Genomic DNA, 19,867 nt, shown 5'->3' with positions numbered 1-19,867 from the left:
TATTTCTTTCATTTGAAGGGAATCACCTTAAGGGTAAAATAGATCGCGCGGCAAAAGCTGCAGCGCATGGTTTAGCACCAGAAAAAGGGAATGGAATTGAGATAAAGGAGCTCAAGATTTTCTCACCATTCGATAGGCATGTACTCACGATTCTCACAACCTCTGAAAAAGTCCTCATTTTGCAAAGGATTCTGTTGCGCTAATCCATTTTCTTCAACACAACCTTGTCAGTTTTTCTATTGTTTGTATTTCTGGATATGAGATAAATTTTTCTTAATCACATTCTATATTTGACTTATAATTAACAAACATATGACACAATCTTTTGATTCCAGATTTCCTTATTACAAATAAACTTCTGTTGTTTTCTGAGAAACTAACACATTATATGACTCATGCTCACTCGGTAAAGAAACAGCGTAACATTATAATATCTAATACTAATTAGAGTCATTTTATTTATACAATGTTTGAGAAACGCTGTTTAGATTAACAAGTAAAATAACTACGATATGCCTTTTGTTATCCTTGGCAAACAAGTAACCAAGGTCACATTTATTTTTTTTTTTTTGGCTTTAAAACCTCTAGACGCAGGGGCAACTGAAAGTGGTAATTTTCCTTTAAATTATAATTAAATCAATTATGTTCTTGACTCCTAGTTACAAACAGATCAAGAAACGTCGGAGGCAATAACTGGTTATGATAGCAGAACATAAATTTAGTGAAGTGAAAAAGAATTTACATGAAAAATATCTAATACACTCAGAAGAGAAAAAACAAGGGAGCGGAATGAGCTCTTTAATCTGAGTTGGTCAGGTCTTGCACAACCTGAAGAACCAATCTGGATGTACAAAATACGCACGTGTCGTGAGTGTGTGGCAGAAAGTTTGCAACTCGATGTTCAGGGTCACCCAACGAGAGCATTAAAACAAGATATTTAAAATGTTTCCTGGGTTTTTAAAAGGCCAACTCACGTAAGCTAACACAGCTTGTTTTATCTGTTCGGATTCTTTATCTAAAAATGTAATAAAATAGCCGATACTTTTAGGGACAAAATCCTAAACAAAGACGTTTTAAAGTTGCTGTTGGCTTTCCAAAATATAAGGTGGCGTTTTTAATACTTTTAACACGGTATTTGGCCCTCTGAAAACAAAATGTATTTGCTTTTCAGCGTTGCAAAAAATTTGAAGTGACCTTTTGCTTAAAACATATAACCCTAGTATCGTTTTTTCCCAATTAAAACCCATTTTAGAGGCTTGAAAAGTGTTTGCGAAAAAATACTCAGCGAAACGACTGGCCGTAGGGTGGGTGTCCCTTAGTCTGCAAACGTAGACGTATTTCCGGATGTTTTTCGATGCGGTTTCCATGCAAAACTGAGACCAATGTATATTAATGTCTTTTATGGGAGGTCAGGTTTGATCACAAGGAAATTTTGTGATATTTGAATGCCCATAGCTGACTCTTCCCTGAGCATAGAAAGTTGAGTAGACGAAACTGATGGAAGTAAAGACGGACAAAAAGACAAGCGATCGTCAATACACTTCAAACTCTACTGAACAGCTATGTAAAGAACACTCAGCCAGCGAGAAAATAATGGAGTTGAATATGAAAACAAATATGAACAAAGGACGAAGTCAAAATAACCTAACCTTAGTGTGAAAAATAGAGTTGAGGCAAAACAAGTAAGGTAAGGTTTTATAAATCACGTTTATTAATCAAACTGGACAAAGCCACCTGTTGTAAGTTCAAAGGTAAATTCAAGCTAAGCTGCCCGAGGTTCTGATTGAGAACTGAAATACTATTGGCGTGAAATTTTGCTATCAAATTATAAAAATTAAATTAAAAACTCAGCTGAACGACATTTCCGAGTTCATAGATAACACAGACAATTTGTATAGCTCATCTCCTTGGCCCAAACAACGTGCGTTTTCCGAATGATAAAATTATCTGTGTATGCTAATTATCAATGAAGAAAAAAACAACAACAACAAGAGCACTAACAAAGAAACAAAAAATAACAAAAAAAACCCCAGATACATTGAAAAAAAATCTTAAAATCAACAATTTAGCCTGCTCTTGTCTTTAAAATTGCCTTGTTAACAAACACTTTGCTAACCTAGTTGCAGAGCTGTAGTTCGCACGTTTTCTTCGATATTTTCGGAGAGACTCTTTTTTGGAATTCCTTAAGTGCATATTTGAGAACTCATAATGAAACCCGACACACTGCTTATGGCGCAACGCTGGTATACAGCTCTCTTTTTGACAGTAGTCAGGCAATTGCGGACAAAAACTCTGTGCAGATTAACATACAATATCTGGCCACTTCTGTTGCATAGTTAAAGCTAAAATACAGGACGAACACAGTGAGATGGGAATTTCAATGATCGCTTCTTCCATTAGCTTCGATGAAAGAAAAAATCAGCACCTATTTAATATGTACAGGTTTAAGCTTGAACAAAAAAATGCTTGTTATCTTAATACCGTATTAAAAAAGTAATATACATCATGATATTGCTAGAATAAATATTTACTTGAAAGAACGACTTGAACGATGTGCGCCTTCAAACTGACCACCAAGGAATTTCCTTTTTTGTGTTTTTTGTTAATCGGTTGAAGTTACTGAGTTGAACGGGGATGAACCTTTCGTCGTTCTTTTATTTCTGACTTTTAGTGACCTTTCTCCTTTACATCTTTGGCCTTAATAATTTTCTAAAAACCAACCTCTACGATTTCGCAAGATATAAGAAACATAGTCTATGCGCGTTTAGAGCTCGATAATTGAAAAAAAAAGCCAAAAGAAAAAAAAGAAACAGTTACGTTCTAACCGTTTGTCTTTCGTGTTACTCGTGACAATCCCCGAAAATAGCTAGTATAGCACTTTACAATATACTACAAATAGTTTACACTACAACTGTCCCCCCTGTTTAAAGTTAATCTGCGATAATTCACTCATCTGCGATCTTATTCGAGAAGAAATCGATTTTGGAAAATGACGTGGTGACATTTCGAATTTACACCCTTACATCCCCACAGAATTGGCTTGAAATCAAAGAAAATCCTTAAGGTAATTAGCGGACAAAAAGACAAAAATTACACAACAATGCCAACGTCTTGTAATGTATCTCTTGGTAATCGCTCTTGCAATCGGCTTGAAAAAAGTAACACTCACTTGGCGAGGAATACATATGGCACCTCATTTTCTTACAAATTTAAACTCAACATTGCTAACTGAGTCAACAATTTAAACATTTATGCATACGTTTTCTCGTGTCATTACACAAGTGTTAACAGTTTATTCACATTAATCTAATAAAGTCCTGTCCCGACTGAGATGCCATGGTTACATAAAGGTCATTGATCACTAACAGACCTTATCAAACTGTTCCCACATACATTTCTAAAAAAATTAAACAAATCAACAATTCTCATGGTGTTTGGCCAAATATTAAAAAAGAAAAGTTATTCAGTTTTAAGGTCACCGCGGGGATAATCCCTACCCAGCCCTCCCCGATCTGCGCCATACAAATAGCGTTTTGGATTCATAAAATTCTGCAATATTCTGTTGATGTTTGATTTGTTCTATACAGAGTTAGATGTTTTGAGGTGTATTACGGGTAACAAGTTTCCCTTTCTCCTGGCATTTATTGGAGAAACACGTGATTTTACCACTCCGCCTCGGCCTTGGTCTTAGTTAAGAAGACTTGGAGGGCCAGAGGAAGACAGAATCGTTAGCTGACTAAAAAGGAAAAAAAATTAAAAACATGTAGTAACTACCAAGCAAAACAGTTAGCTATATAAGTGAATAGGTTGCATGAAGTACAGTGCTATGCGTATTAAAAAGGAGTTTAGGTTGACATAGCTCAAAACGAATCTGATACTGAATGTTGAAGAAAGAACTCGAACTGCTATGAGAGACAAAAAAAAAGATACAAAGATACAGGGAACAAAATGACAGGCATCCCTTCCGAAGTGAAGCTTATCAAACCATAAGCTCATGCCCTAGTGTGAACGCGTATAAAATGGAAAGATAAATGGATATCAAGCTCGTGCTTATGCGAGAAGAGGTATTTTCGTGTTTGTATCACAATATTCAGTGAAAGTTACAAAAAGAACCAAAGGCTCCTGTGAGACAACTCGTGAATGCAGAGGTAACTAGTGGCAAGGTTTTAAACATTGTTTGCATTGTGTTTGGTCGGCCCAGGTCTCGAAATATAAGCAATAGAGCGTTTTCATTCACGTCACTACCGGCCATTTTGGTTTACTGAAACAAAAGAAAGTATTTGCATAAAAATAGAGTTCAATTCCCAGGGGTTTAGTTTGGGACACCAACATGGCCGCCATTTCTTTGTTTTGGGACACCTACATGGCCGCCGTGACGTCATGAGAAAACACTTCATAAAGGCTTAATAAGGGGTCTTACTGGTATTTTATTCCGTATCCTAGGCCTCTTCAAATATATTTTAAATCGTTGCCCTCAGCAAGATTGAGCTCCTTTAATAGTTTTGTATTTTTTAAGCAAGTTTTAATTTTAAAAATTTTTTGGAGCTTTTGGAATCATTGGCTTTTCTAAAAACCAAAAAAATAATAATAAATAAATAAATGAATAAATAAAATAAATGTAGTGTGAGTTAGCGAGCTACGCCACTAGACAACATTGTCCACGACTTCTGAAAAAAAAGATTCATTTTTGTATTTATAAGTTGTTGAGGGTTTTGATTTATCTTGTACCTGTGGCGCTACAATTTAAACGGTCAAATTACTTCGAACCGTTAAAAACGAATACACAAATGAGCTTGGAACACCGTCAGACGGTTCTCGATCATATTTCCTGCCTCCATTTACCGCGAATTTCCTATTGACTTTGACAACAATCTCGGTCGTGAGCGACTTTCAACGTGGCGCTTCAGTCACCAAAATAAGAAGTTGTCCGTTAGTATCACTGTAGCTCCGGTCAATGGAAGAAGTTAGCAGACAACACACCTACTAATATTTTCTTTTTTAAGAATAAGTTATTCGTTGAGTTTATTTTACGTACTTGCTCTTTTCCCGTTATGGCGGCTGATGGTGAATACATGCACTTTACGTAGACTCATGAATAATTCTTGATTTTGATTAAATTCCGATTAAATTAATATAAAGTTTACGGCTGATGGAGCGAGCGAGCGACCCACATTACAATAACTCGTTCATTGCGCATGCCCGCATTCACAAGTTAATTCATTGATTGATTGATTGATTGATTGATTGATTGATTGATTGATTGATTGATTGATTTATAACAACTTTATTGAGACGAAAAAACAAATTTTAAAAAGGTTACAACAAAGAAGAACCAAATTCCATATTGAAGTTGTACCCCTATTGTAAGATTGTGACTATGGTCGTCATCTGTTCGTTGCTAGAATAGTGTAACACAAATCAGATGTGAACAACCTGAAGTTGTATGTAATTAATACGTTTACTTCATCTTCTGTTTAGGGATTCCGAGGACAGTGTTTGATCTACTACAACAAAGTAATTCGCATTTAAACGGAATGACTCGTTACAACTACAATGATATTGATTGCTTTGATCGCTCGCCGCTACGTTTTCATCGCACTTACCGGCTGTTTTGATCACTCGTAAATTTCAAAACATCCGAAGAAAGAACTTAAAGATTGTTTCTACATTTGTTTTCCCTTTCGCACACAAACTGTACGTAAAAGAAAAGAGAATCAATTTATTTACGTCACAATCGTCTTGCGCGCGCAGTGCCACTAAACCCGCTCTGTTTTCGGTGTTAAAAGTTCATCTTCGACTGAACGGAATCTCCCGAGAATTAAATGCAAAAGCTTAGAAAAAAACCCTGCATTTAGTGTCTGTTAGCGAAAACTTTTGCGCGCGAATCAGAACAATAGCGCGCCGCAGTTTATTGAAACAAAGAGAAGACAATAGCTGGCTTAGTTCATTGTTTAGTTTACCGCCTCAATCAAGATAAGGAGCATTGCCGCGCGTTCATAGTAACCAATCACAGAAGCCCTTTCTGTGCGTCTATGAATATTTATGTCATGTAGACCTATGATTTTTTTCGACTGTAAGTAAATGTCCCGAGAACAATAGCCATTCTCCGCTATGATTTACTCCTCTATTTTTCCAAGTCATCGTGTTGCATGAAGATTCTGTTTTATCTTCTCCAAAGCAGCATTTTCTCTAAATCATTTCCCATCCCCTATAGGAGATGTATAGACGACTTTTTGCTTCAGACAACTAGTGAAGAAATGGCAGACCTATTTCACCATACAATAAATAGTCTACAACCCAAATTAAAGTTTGAAACCGATAAAACAGAAACAACACCAAATGGCCTCTCACTGTCAGAAGTCCAATTCGAAATTACCACATCCAAAAATAGCAAAAGCTCTTTTCTAATTTTACGAGAGAAAAAAAAAAGAACAGCTAAAAACGCGTTATTTGTTCACCATCAATTAGCCATACCCAAGAAATCAATGATCACTTTCATTCGCAATGTGCGGAAACGTATCGGGGATAGTTAACGTTGCTCCTCACTGATAACAACAACAAAGCAGCAAAACTTATTCGATGACATCCTCCATCTGAACGGATATCCAGAGAACAGCATGCACCAAACAAAGCGCCCCCAGAGCCATGAAAGAAACTCTCGACCCACCAACACAGCATGGTCATACCTCAAGATTCCGCACAACTCAGAACGGCTGAACCCCAGGATCACTAATCCTTTTTTTTTTTTCTTAACCTAAAACCAACTTATACTAATGAAGAAACGTCGTCTACGAAATCATATGTAACGACTGCAATGAACAATACATCGGTAGCACTACACGTTTCATCCAGGATCGTATAAAAGAACACTTCAATAACGAAAATTCCACCATGAAGAAACACATCTCTATATATTAAAAAAAAAAAGACTAAAAGACTATAGTGGCATTGAAATTAAGACCATTGTGCAAGAAAACTACCCCGAAAATCTACGCCTATTCGAAGCACTTTCCATCAGAAAATATAAACCTACCCTCAACTCCCGAGAGGAATACAGCGAATTCGCGGACCTTTTGTTTAAATGACTATTTTAGTACATCTGGAGAGACTCTTTGTTCTGTGACACACGATCATTAGATCGTTTTATTCGTACTTTATTTTATTCATATTTGTATTTATACCTCTCATACATTTTACACACTTTGCCCCATTACTACACTCTCCACACATTTTACTTCACATTAATTTCTGTATAAGCTGTAGGCCGAATATTTTCTAAGCCCTGGTGATGCTGGATTCTTAACCTTTAATTTTAACAGTAGTTGAAGGCCTCTTTCGAAATTCAATATTGCTATTTTCAAAATTCTACTGAAGGATAACATGCGAGGACATTTTCCAGTTGCCCCACTTTTTTCTTTACTTCTTTTTTTAGTGAGATGTTGTTATTCGACATTTCAATATACTTTTTCTTGCAAAGCTGAATTACTTGTAATTATCTCCTCAATCTTGCTTTGCGTGAATTCAAGGCTTTCACGTATCTCCCTGTAGTTACGCGGCAAGGTTTTCTTCTCGTTAAACAGGAAATTGGCATTTGGTTCGATTGTTACTAACGTCTCCCATATGGCTGCAACTTCAGGACCTTGTATGTGTTTGTTGGTCGATTCCTCCACTTCCTCGTGTGAATCCGCCCTGCTTGCTTGATTTTCATAACCCGTATTGTGCGGGGGGGGGGGGGGGGTAGGGTGTAAAGGGGAAGGGGTTGCTGTCAGCCGGATCTTTTGATATTGTCATTATGGTTTGTTTCCAAAAATTATCTGAAAAACAATATCAACACCAATATTCAGTCTGACTGTTAATGTTTACTGTAATTCATTTTATCATATTTTGACTGATAACATCTCAGACATTTTATTGTCAATTTTATTAAAAAAAAAAAAAACAAACGAGAACTTCTTTGATCTTGAGATGATAATTGGTGGAAGCGTGATGAAGAATATTGAAACAATCAGGCGAACGTAAACTATGGCATTGTTTAGAATCTTTTAAGTGTTTGAATACCAGAGAAGCCTCATCAGTAGCTAAGTTGTGTGGAAAAAATACTGGGTGGTTTCGCCGACGTAACAAGCAATACAGCCCCCCCAAAAAAATGAATACAACGCAAGAACGGAGCTTGCTTGGGCTTAAAAAGGTGCCTGAAGAAGAGCAGAAGAACTGTCGAAATATAAAAATCAAAACTGTTTTTTTTTTTTTACTTTTAATGATTCAGTTAAGCTGAAGCCTGTGTATTTTATTGTAAAGAGGATCTGAGGCAAATGACAATAAAACTTTTACTTGTAACCTACCAATAATCCCGATGCAGAAGAACCATGAGGACTGATATCAGATACTACCCGCAATACATTTTGGCGAAACGTTGCGTACATTATTCGAACCTACAATGGGAAGGCTCATCTTAAACGTGTAAGCATGACGCTCTTTTACAAATGTGCTCGTAGCAATAAATTAAAAGGATATAATCTGCCGTAAAATAAGAACAACATAAATCGCAAATTATTGACACAAGAGTATCGGTTGTCCACAATTTGACTCTCCAGATCAGTAAAATCGCCAAGATGATTTCTAGGAGAGACGTATGCTCTTATCCAGACTATTTCGACTGGCGGGAATAAACTGGTTTTCCTCTGTCTCAGCCTTGAAAAGACTCCTTAATGTTGATCTTTCTTCTGAAACCTACTAAAATTTCATGACGTTATAAGCCAACCAGAGCGCCCCATTCGGGTCAGGTAGATGACTTTCTCAAACTCATTAATAATCAAAAGCCAAAGACAAAGGAAATCATGCACCGCGACGTGTTTGGATATCTGATGAAAAACTCCTCGTTTTTGCATCCTTAATTTCGTCTTCAAAATTAGTTTGTTTGAGAAGCTATATCAAACACTCGTCGCAGTGTTTCATCACAATATCAAAAACCTCGAAGTTCGTCAAAAATACTCCGCTACGCGTCGTATTTTCAACGCTCTTTTCGGTGTTTGATATGTGATGAAACACTGTGCCTCGTGTTCGATATATTACTTGAAACTCAATGAAACACCAGTTGAAAATCACTAGTAATTCATCACGTTTTCATCCCTAGTGTTCCATCACTTTTTCATTACGGTGATAAATTGTTGTTAATCTGCATATTCATAGATTACTCAAATACAGCTTAACATGAATTATTAATTTTTATTATAATAAAATTTCGATATAACGCGCGCGCTGATTGGTTGAAACAGCGTGCTTTATCAGAGTACAGATGCACGAAGCAACGGTGTCACGCCATCAAGTCGTTTGTGAAATTCCCGGACTTCTCCCTCGCTTTTATTTATTTATTATTATTATTATATTTTTCGATCCAGACGTCTTTTATAACCTAGAAAACGTAAACGAGCTGGACATAGGCCATCCTGTGCGCATATAAGGTAAAAAAAAAAAAAAAGCAGTACAAATAACACGGTGATTGAAAATGAAGTTTCCGAAGAAGTTAGCGACTAAAACACAGAGCCAAGTAGAAATATAAACAAACAGAGATTTGCAAACATGCCAACCGACGAAATGGTCGAAATTACATCGAAGGCAGAGACGATAAAAACCAAAGATAGCATAAAATGGACAGCTCAAGTTTTAGAACGAAAGGTGTAAAAATGTCACAAGCTTAAAAAAGTGTTAAAAGGTCCCCTAAACGCTAGTTCGCTATATTCTCGTACAAAAAGATCAAACAAAAAATTGAGAAAACTGAAAATTTAATTAGCTAACGAATACACAAATATATAAGCTTACAAGATCCTTACATTTTTGGTGCAAGTTCTATCACGCCGCATCATGGCCACCTCCGCTCACCGCAATGAAGCAAGCCTCAGAAATTACAACGCTCGCCCTTCGAGTGAACAACTTACAGCTTGTTCAGATATCCTCTCTGGAGCATTGAGTGGGAAGCCACAGCAGTCACAGCAGCCCTTTTCCTAACGGTGTCAACAGTTCGAACACTCCTCTTGCTCCCGTGAATTCGACTGTTGTTCAACCACAAAACACAGCGCAGCAGTTGATTTATTACCGGCCGCAAGCTTTAAAGCAGTTTGTTTTCGAATTGCCATATTGATGACGTCCAGATTTTCACGAGCCACAAATCCACCTGATTTCAATGAACATTTTACTTTTCCATCCTTATTTTTGAAAGGGAAAACTGAAGAAGCCCTGACGCTACTGGCGTTACATTCGAACTGAGCGAGCTGAGCAAAGTTTGTAAACTTTGATGCCTTGTTTTGACATGTCTGACAGCTGTCGTGTTGTTCATCCAATCAAATCATTTGAAACATTCTAACAAGGATTGTGATTGGCTTATTTTAGCGTGCTTTATCAGAGTACAGATGCACGCTGACGCCAGATCTGTTCGTTCGGAAAATGAAGTTGGTTTTGAAAATGAGCGTGAATGCAGGGGGAAATAAAAGAATTCTTTATCATAAAACAAATAAAGAAGCCTCGGCTGTGCTCTGTTCTGTTGTAAAGCACTTAGGAAGCGGCTACAGCACTCAAGAAGTAGGGAGAAACACTCGACTACGTCTCGTGTTTCCCCCTACACTTCTTTCGTGCTCTAGCCGCTTCCTGCGTGCTTTACAACAGAACAGAGCACAGTCGAGGCTTCTTTATTTGTTAAATAAACAATGGCCAATTTCAAATTACAAACTGACAAGCTCAAGTGATATGAAATGAAAGTTTACATAACATTTCTTAAAGTTACCGAAACAGACTGGCAAAGTATCCATATCCACATTCTGAGAAACTTGTTCTACCTTCCGTGATACGGACTTTCTGCAAGAATCGACAGTAATAGGCCATTTTACAGTTGTGTGCTCAGTGACCTGGCCTTGGATTGGAAGCGGGGCTGGGGGTGACCTTGTTTTGATACAAACCTCACTGCTTTTCATGTGTAAATGCAAACTAGTTATCATAAGAACAGCATGATCTACATATGAAAAGCAATGAGGTTTGTATCAAGACAAGGTCACCCCAGCCTCGCTTCCAATACAAGGCCAGGTCACTAAGCACACAACTGTAAAATGAGCTATTGTCACCGGGTAAGCAGCTAAACTTTGTCCAATTCATACTCTTTAAAAACTCCACCAACTCCTCCAATCCTCAAAAATGCCTACTGCCTACTTATGTTTATATTTGGTAGACTTAATTAGTTTTCTCTACGCAAAGTTCTTCTTCCTCGATTGTTTTTGGCAAGCGAAGCCTTCCTTCGGCCATGGCAAAATCAGTATGTAAATCACTTTAAGTTCATAACGCTTTTGGAATACAAATTTGGTGCAACGCGAAACTGTTGGATAATTAAAAACAAAAGCTCAGAGTACAAATACAATAAATGCCGACTGAATACAAAAAATAAAAAATACAAGGCATTTAAAAAAAATGCAAAAATACAATACTGCATAATTTTGCATTGTTTCTTTAGAGAAGTCATTTCAAACACTCGTGCTTAGTCTAAAGCCAGCGACACACTTGGCGATTTTATACGCCGACTGCGGCGAATTTGATCGCTAGCGAAAATCGACCGATTGATCTGGACACACCTAGCGATTTTTTTTCGCCGATCGCGGCGATGTGGCAGTTTTGAAAACTCATGTGATTCAATCGCCCAACCTTAAGGGTTAGCTTTATGGCGATTCGCAGCAGTAAACGTAAAAAAATCACGGAACGCCAAGTGTGTCGCTGGTTTTGAGAAACAAAAAACAAAAAGGAAAACCACATTTTTTTTAATTCAACAGGAGCGCGTGGGTTTCAACTCTAGCTCAGTTGTAAAATAACACGAAAGCATGCTGACTTAAGTACTACTTACTTGAATTGTTTTGATCGTTGCCGATGAAAACTTAAGAGGGAATGTCTACAAAGACCGAGCGAAATCATAAATAAGTGGCACGTTTTGAAAAATCAAAACTCTTCATACTTTCCTTCCAGAGATTCCCCATGGTAGTTTTAAAAACGTTTTGGGTTTTTTTTCCTGAAATATATTTTTTAAACCGGAAAAATAGAAAAAACAGTGACGGCCCCTCGTGGTTTGAAAAACACCCGAAATAAACATGGTTCACACCTCGTAAACTTCGTTCTGTTCAAAATGGCATCAAAGAGAACCCAGTTTTCTATGGCGCGTTTTTAGTGTCAAAATTCAAACTATCAATTCAAATATTCGATCCTTCAATTCAAACCTGCAATTGTTCGGTTCAAACATTCGATCCTTCAATTCAAATCTGCAATTGTTCGGTTCAAACTTTCTTTCCTTCAATACAAACATTCAATCCTTCAGTGCAAATATGGAATGGGTCGATTCAAACATTCCATCATTCAATCCAAATATGGAATTGTTTGTTTCAAACATTCGATTCTTCAATCCAAACACCCTTTTCTTCAATCCAGAAATGCCATTCTTCAAGTTAAACATGCATTCATTGTATTGCCTGGCCTATCATTCAGTTCAAGCATGCATTTCGTCGATTTAAACATGCCATTTTTCAATTCAAACATTTGATCATTCAATCCAAACGTGTATTTCTTCAATCAAATCCTGAAACTCAAACACTACACCATAAATTCCGCGTTCAATTTCGATAGAAAATGCTGAAATCGTGCTGTTGAAACATTCTGCACTTTAATTTTAAGATATGAAATCCAGATTATAAATTCAAACATAGTCTCACAATGTAGTTGTGCAGTGGCTCGATTCAAACATTCACTTCGGCGATTCAAACATTCAACTCAGCAGTCCAAACTTTCAGTTCCTCTCCAGTAGTCTGGAACCGAGGGGACTCTGTAAAACAAGGATACGGACGGGCGGATGCGGACGGCGGATTAAATTTATTGGTTAATTGTCACCTTCTAAGAAATGCTAGCTTTGGCTTTTTTTTATTTTTATTTTTTTTTTAATTTGAATTGATTTTATATTTTATTGTCAGTCAAACAGCGAAAACGCTATGGGATGTTTCTTCTCGTTTTTCAACCAAATCAGTCTGAGTTTGCAGTGGAACTCGGTACATTAGTACGACACACCATCCGTAAAAACAACAAGTTCACATTCATGAACATTTACAGGATAATCTGATTAACAGGTAAAGTACTGTACGAGCTTTTGTTAGGCATTAAAGATTGGAAATCGTGGTTATTGTTCGAACAGACAGATCGATACAAGTTATTAAAACATTATTTTAAGATGTCCAAAGATTTCCCGGCGTAGGATTTCTGAACGTGTCATTTTCTTCCCTTTAAATTTGTACACAAGCGAAATTTTCCTTGCAATATGGGGGCTTCTTTTGATCGGGTTTTGCGTCTTTTCGGTTTTGATATTCATTGCGGATTTTGGTTTTTCTCATCTTGGAACATTCAGATTATTTTATCTGACAGAAAAACATGTTTTTTTCGGTCAGTTTCTGGTTTTCCTCCGGTTGCCTCGGCGGCGGCCTTCAGTCCCCAGTCAGGTCAGGGGTCGTCTTCTCCGTGAACTTGGTACAGTCGAACCTCGATTATCCGGACTCGTTGGAACTTGAATAAAATGTCCGGATAATCGAAAATATGAATATCAATGAGACAGGAATGTAAAAAAAATGTAATAAAGAAAGCAGAATTTGTCTAACCAACCGGTTGATGCTTTGAAGCTTTCGCGATTGGTCGAACCAGGCCCCAGTTGTTAAAGAGTGGAAAACTTTATCCACCGGATAAGTCGCTATCCAGCGGAGCAAATGTACTCCAACTACCGGTAACGCCTTTTGGCAAGTTTTCCACACAATCCCATACTTAAATTTGACATATGTTTCTACTGTATCCATAAATTATAGGGCTATTGGGAAAATTTTGCACGCATTTCATCTGCTGGATAGCAACCTATCCAGTGAATAAAACTATCCGCTCTTTGAACAACTGGGGCCAGGCGTATAAGGTTTTATCCAATTGCTCTGACACGTTCGCAAATCTGACGCAGGGAAATCTTTGGACGTCTTAAAATAATTTTTTAATAACTTGTATCGATCTGTCTGTTCGAACAATAACCACGATTTCCAATCTATAATACCTAACAAGAGCTCGTACAGTACTTTACCCGTTAATCAGATTATCCTGTAAATGTTCATGAATGTGAACGTGTTGTTTTGCCGGATGGTGTGTCGTACTTATGTACGGAGTTCCACTGCAAACTCAGACTGATTTGGTTAAAAAACGAGAAGAAACATTCCACAGCGTTTTCGCTGTTTGACTGACAATACTGAGATATAAAATTAATTCAAATTAAAAAAAATAAAAATGAAATTTAAAAAAAGCCAAAGCTAGCATTTCTTAGAAGGTGACAATTAACCAATAAATTTAATCCGCCGTCCGCATCCGCCCGTCCGTATCCTTGTTTTACAGAGTCCCCTCGGTTCCAGATTACTGGAGAGGAACTGAAAGTTTGGACTGCTGAGTTGAATGTTTGAATCGCCGAAGTGAATGTTTGAATCGCCGAAGTGGATGTTTGAATCGCCGAAGTGAATGTTTGAATCGAGCCACTGCACAACTACATTGTGAGCCTATGTTTGAATTTATAATCTGGATTTCATATCTTAAAATTAAAGTGCAGAATGTTTCAACAGCACGATTTCAGCATTTTCTATCGAAATTGAACGCGGAATTTATGGTGTAGTGTTTGAGTTTAAGGATTTGATTGAAGAAATGCACGTTTGGATTGAATGATCAAATGTTTGAATTGAAAAATGGTATGTTTGAATCGACGAAATGCATGCTTGAACTGAATGATAGGCCAGGCAATACAATGAATGCATGTTTAACTTGAAGAATGGCATTTCTGGATTGAAGAAAAGGGTGTTTGGATTGAAGAATCGAATGTTTGAAACAAACAATTCCATATTTGGATTGAATGATGGAATGTTTGAATCGACCCATTCCATATTTGCACTGAAGGATTGAATGTTTGTATTGAAGGATCGAAAGTTTGAACCGAACAATTGCAGATTTGAATTGAAGGATCGAATGTTTGAATTGAACGATTCAATGTTTGAATTGAAGGATCGAATGTTTGAATTGATAGTTTGAATTTTGACACTAAAAACGCGCCATAGTTTTCGTCTTGAAAGTTTGCTTTTGAAGTGCTTATTAAGTATTTGAGTACAAAAATACACTAGCGGATGAATTTTTCTGGTCATGAGGAGCCACAAAAAATTTCAAAAATTCGCTCTCTCCAAATCCTTAATTTGGCGCACTTTTTTAATAGAGAATTTCGCGATCCGGTAAAACACTAAAACCCTTCAAATGTAGAATTATAGATTGAGGAAGTATCGCTCTAAAACAAGGTTTAAAAAATAGATTCGGACTTTTTACCAGCGCAGAGCCTTGGCGCTCTTAAAATCACGAAATTGCAATGTGAGCGTGTAAACAAATTGCACATGACTGCAACCAAACTAAGAGAAACTACCGAAATTTCATGTAGTTACCTCGGCATTCGGCTGTAAACCACCAGTGAAAGGTCATGCTTCGCAAACTGCAATAAGGCATTGTTTAAATAAGAGATTTGGTTGTGTTTGTCTCCTGTCATTATTATATAGCCATCTTGATGTGTGAAGTCAACATGCATGTACAAGATAAATTATCATCGCTCATTGCGACTAGAAGCGACAATCAACTCAAATGACTTACCATCGGACCACTTGTTTTCTTCCTGAAGATCCTTTAAAATCGAGATGAGTTTGCTTTTCTTTGAATTTCGAAAGCATTTTTTTTTTCGTTTCGAGATGCCGTTACTGGGCCATTCGCAGGATTTCAAAAACTATAATTACTTGAAGCGAAAGCGCTCATCATATTAATTCGACTCTGTTTATTTCATAAGTTACGCAATAAAATGTCACGCCTTTTTATTCACGTGACGTTAGGTTTGACTATGTTGCGCGAAAAACACACGGGAAACGTGTGTTCTGACATGCTGGAAACGAAAAACAATATAAAAACAATAAAATGTTTACCAACGTGTGAACAGGATGGATGATTTATACCCGAATGCGAGCGCGTGCTCATTTTCCCGAACAGCGGCATGTAATCGAGCCGTCCCCGTATGTTGCGACCGCGTTATCGGCTTTTGGTTCATCATCCACCAGTGCTTTCTTCGAGGCAAGGTGAAAGAAGAAACCTGCTGTTACGGGTTGCTAGATACTTCAGCACACATCGATCATTGATCTTGAACTGGATCAATTGTCACAGCAATGCATTGTAATAAATTAAATAATGGTTTGTTTCACCATGTAGCCACTCAACTTGTAGCTCGCGACGTTTCGACTGCTTACTGCTAGTCTTCATCAGGCAATGAGGTCGACTGATCATGCTTCAGTATTTATGTCACGAAGGTCTGATCCTGCAAGTGTTGCACACAGCTGGGTCTGCTTTACTACCGGTTGGCTGTCAAATAGGACTTCTGAACTAGGACCGAGTCCTTCGTGACGCACTTGACTTGAGTATCCATGCCATATCTTGTCTGTTGCTCTCTTAATGACAATGCTGACAATCGGTAACAGCATGCTTTGTTCCCTCAAGCTTCTCCGCATATTCTACTGAAGCTCTGTCTGGTCTCGCGCTCTAGGGAGTGCTGATGTTGGCCACATGACAACCGCTTCCATCATGTCTAGCTGTCATATGACGTCATCATGCCCCGTTGCGGACCCAGAGGAGACATACTTGAACGTACGATCTCTCTTCGGAGTCTCATTGCCATGCCTTTTATACTTGAGAAGTTAAGGAGGGGGATTCCCTCCCCCTCTCCGTCTCCAGAAGACAAAAGGGAAAAAAGACCAGGTTTAGATAGCGTTTGCGCTATGCTGACATGCAAAGGAGTCTACCGCGTTAGCTGAATCGACCAATTTGGTTTTCGCGGACAATCAAAGGTGATAGCTCTTCAGGTCGCTCGAGGACGTCGACCCTTGCAGCATCTTGGTTGATGGTGCGCCGGTTTGTGGGCCTTCCATGACGATGTAAAGATGTTTGCCTTTGTTTGCTTCACAGTCAATGCAAACTCCTCTTTAAGTTCGTGTAGCACATCAACGGTGTGCTGCGAGATCAGAATGTTTATCACTAGAGAGCTGGCTACGCAGCGTGTCTGATGAACGTATTGCGCTAAACAGGGCGCCTGTCTCACGTGGTGTTATTTCCTCGCATGTACCTGACAGCAGCCATCCCTTGTCCACCAACAAAGTTCGTCCGCTCGCATTTTCCGATGAGCGTTTCAGCTGAGACCTAATAGGGCTGACGTCTGTAGATGCCAAGTATGAATTTAGTACGTCTAGGAGCCTGAATGTAGCTCCTGATGTAATATAATAAAGTTATTTTATCTTCTGAATCTGAAGTGGACAAGCCAAAGGGGCCCCTTTTTTTTTTTGTTTTCTTGTTTTTTTGGGAGCCTTTTACTCCTAAATTTTAACTCTTACTATCGTTTCACGCATACTGTGTACTATGAATATAAACCCCCTCCCTCCTCCCCCACCCCCCCCCCCCCCTCACCCCCTCGGGCTCCAATGCTTGCAGTTTCTGGCACTGTTATTGGTGTCGTCTCAGTAGCATCCGCAATGGGCCTACAGTCACGGCATATACCTATGCCACGAAAGACAGATTGTAAAGATTGCTAAGCTCACTTATTGATTTATGTAGTGATTAGTTCAAAGTTCAAAACACCAGCGACGAAAAAGACAAATACTAGTCACGTTTGGGTTATACTCCCACGCAGTCGCTTTTAGGGGAGCAGGTAATACGATGTCCTCTTAAAACGACCGCGTGGGATCAGGCTGCGTTTGGATTGCACTGTTTTCAAACTAAATTGGCCTATTGTTCGCAAATCAGTTACAGAGGAAGCAAGCCGTATATCACAAAATTAAGGTGTACTTACCAATTCAAGAGCCCAATGGAAACAGTACACCGGTTTGTCGCAATAAAGCTATGGACTCCGACTTGCCTATTCCACGGTCTGCTTTTCTCACCTTCTCTGTATTGCCGCATGTTAAGAGAGCCCTTGCTGATCTCGCTGTTGGTTAGCACCTCTGCACCGGCCAATTTCCCACTGAGGTGGGATAGGCAGGAGAAATAGCCCACGTTAGACTTTCTGAAAGTCCGCCGTAGGAGTTCAGTCAGGCGCTCGCCTCACGACTCCGTCGCCTTGTTGGTCACTCTTTCGGTGCATAAGAAGACGACTTGTGGCAAGTCTATAATAGCCTACGCAGAAATGTAGCGGAAGAAAGAATCACGCGCACGCTAAGATAAGCTCAACTTTGGAGTAAACATCAGTTATTCGAACACTACTAGTGTCGTCCCGAAACGTGTCTGTCCTGTAGAATTATTTCGCGAGGTATGCAATAAGTTTGTTGTTGTCTTAACGGTTTTGCACTAGAGTTGCACCAACAACAACGGTGTACTCATTCAAACACTTTTTTTCTGCTAGATCACCTTGTCAGATACAAGTATCCGCAAATTTCACAAGCTGATTTCACCCGGTCACGACCGAAATGGCCGTGAGTATGATTGGAATTATAGGAAAAATCTTTAAATGCAGCCTAAATACAAAACAAGTACAAAGTGCTTTATAACAAAGAATTTTGTATATTTGGTAATTGTTCTAGCCGTCATCATTGTATGTCCATTAGGTGCGTGACGATATTTCAATCAGCTAGAACAACGGCGGTGTTTCATAAGACCACAATAGATCATTGTAACTAAAATAAATTAAACACGTTAAAAAAAAAAATGCTACAGATCAGAGAAAATTCACGACTAAACAGAAAACTGAACTTTTTAAAGATCTTGTTAAGGTGGGGGTAAACGTGAATTTGAATGGGATTTTTAGAGGTTTGAAGAAGAGATAAAAGAAAGAAAATGATTTTTAAAACACCAACTACCACGCAAGAGCACCCCAGGTTGCTAGTGGACTAACTGGGTATCCGTCTATTAATTATTAACTACAAATTCTAATTTTAAAACCTCACTAAATCTTCAATATTTCTTATTTCTCTTAATTTTACCAATCCTTCAAGAAAAACTATCTCCTCCCAAATATACCCAAAATTCACCTAAAAATTCACAAAACACCCAATAACATTGGTTTCCGTTTTAAGCAGAGAGATTTTGGATTGCTTGAAACGTGAACGAGATATTTCCATGAAACCGATTTTAATCGGCATGAAAGCGGCTTTCAGGTTTACCCCCGCCTTAACGAAGAATTGATGCACCGGACCCCTTTTTCAGGTACTGTTATCATCAGTGATCACAGAACTCTTTTTGTCTGTATATCTATTCTTTTATCTTGTTAGCTGTTATTTAGGTGGCAAATTTGACACATACGAAAAGAACGAACGTTATTCTGGTTGAGAAACTGAAAAAGTTCTCGTTAAGTCATCATTTTCTTATATAACCTTGTACCAGTATCTGTTCAATTTCCTTTCGTTAAAACATCATTCAAGTTCTAAGTTGTATTAATTATCTTTGGTGAATGAGTGATTCACGCCCACGCCAAGACCAGCGTGAAATAAACAACCTGAATGAACATCACCGTTCCAGGTAAATTTCAAAAGCCACGTTAATGCGTGAACAGACACGTTTGCATGTTCAAATAACTTTAAAGGAACTAGTTTCAGACGTCCTAATGTTTGGATTTTTTTCCATTTTGGCCATTATGTAAGTAAAACCAATCACTAAAGTAAAGACCGGTAAAGGAAGCCGTTGCGTGACCGAAAAGAAATATAGTCAAAGCAGTCGAAGACGGAAGATTATAAAGTTCGGCAGTTTCTGAGATGACCGTGGAGAACCGACAGGGTTTTGTTAC

The 19,867-nt window shown here is 38.2% G+C and overlaps 1 protein-coding gene, 1 long non-coding RNA gene and 1 pseudogene across 3 annotated transcripts in view; 1 reads left to right on the top strand and 2 right to left on the bottom strand.

Annotated features, from left to right (window-relative positions):
- LOC146475652 (uncharacterized) overlaps positions 1 to 10,692 on the bottom strand; it is a 417,346-nt gene extending 406,654 nt beyond the window's left edge. The window contains exon 1 of the mRNA XM_085116034.1: positions 9,831 to 10,692. The gene's annotated coding sequence lies outside the window, so the exon portion shown is untranslated. The remainder of the gene's footprint in view (positions 1 to 9,830) is intronic.
- The window catches only part of LOC146475649 (ras-like protein 1), a 491,817-nt pseudogene that overhangs the window by 393,214 nt on the left and 78,736 nt on the right, over positions 1 to 19,867 (bottom strand). The gene's annotated exons all lie outside the window — the stretch shown is intronic.
- LOC146475651 (uncharacterized) overlaps positions 1 to 19,867 on the top strand; it is a 145,425-nt gene that overhangs the window by 86,069 nt on the left and 39,489 nt on the right. The gene's annotated exons all lie outside the window — the stretch shown is intronic.

The sequence above is a fragment of the Pavona decussata genome, unplaced genomic scaffold (genome assembly GCF_977016875.1).
Source record: "Pavona decussata unplaced genomic scaffold, jaPavDecu1.1 SCAFFOLD_84, whole genome shotgun sequence".
In the NCBI taxonomy this organism is placed as follows: Eukaryota; Metazoa; Cnidaria; class Anthozoa; order Scleractinia; family Agariciidae; genus Pavona; species Pavona decussata.
Note: the sequence above shows the minus strand (reverse complement) of the source record. Positions and strands in the feature narration are given on the sequence as shown.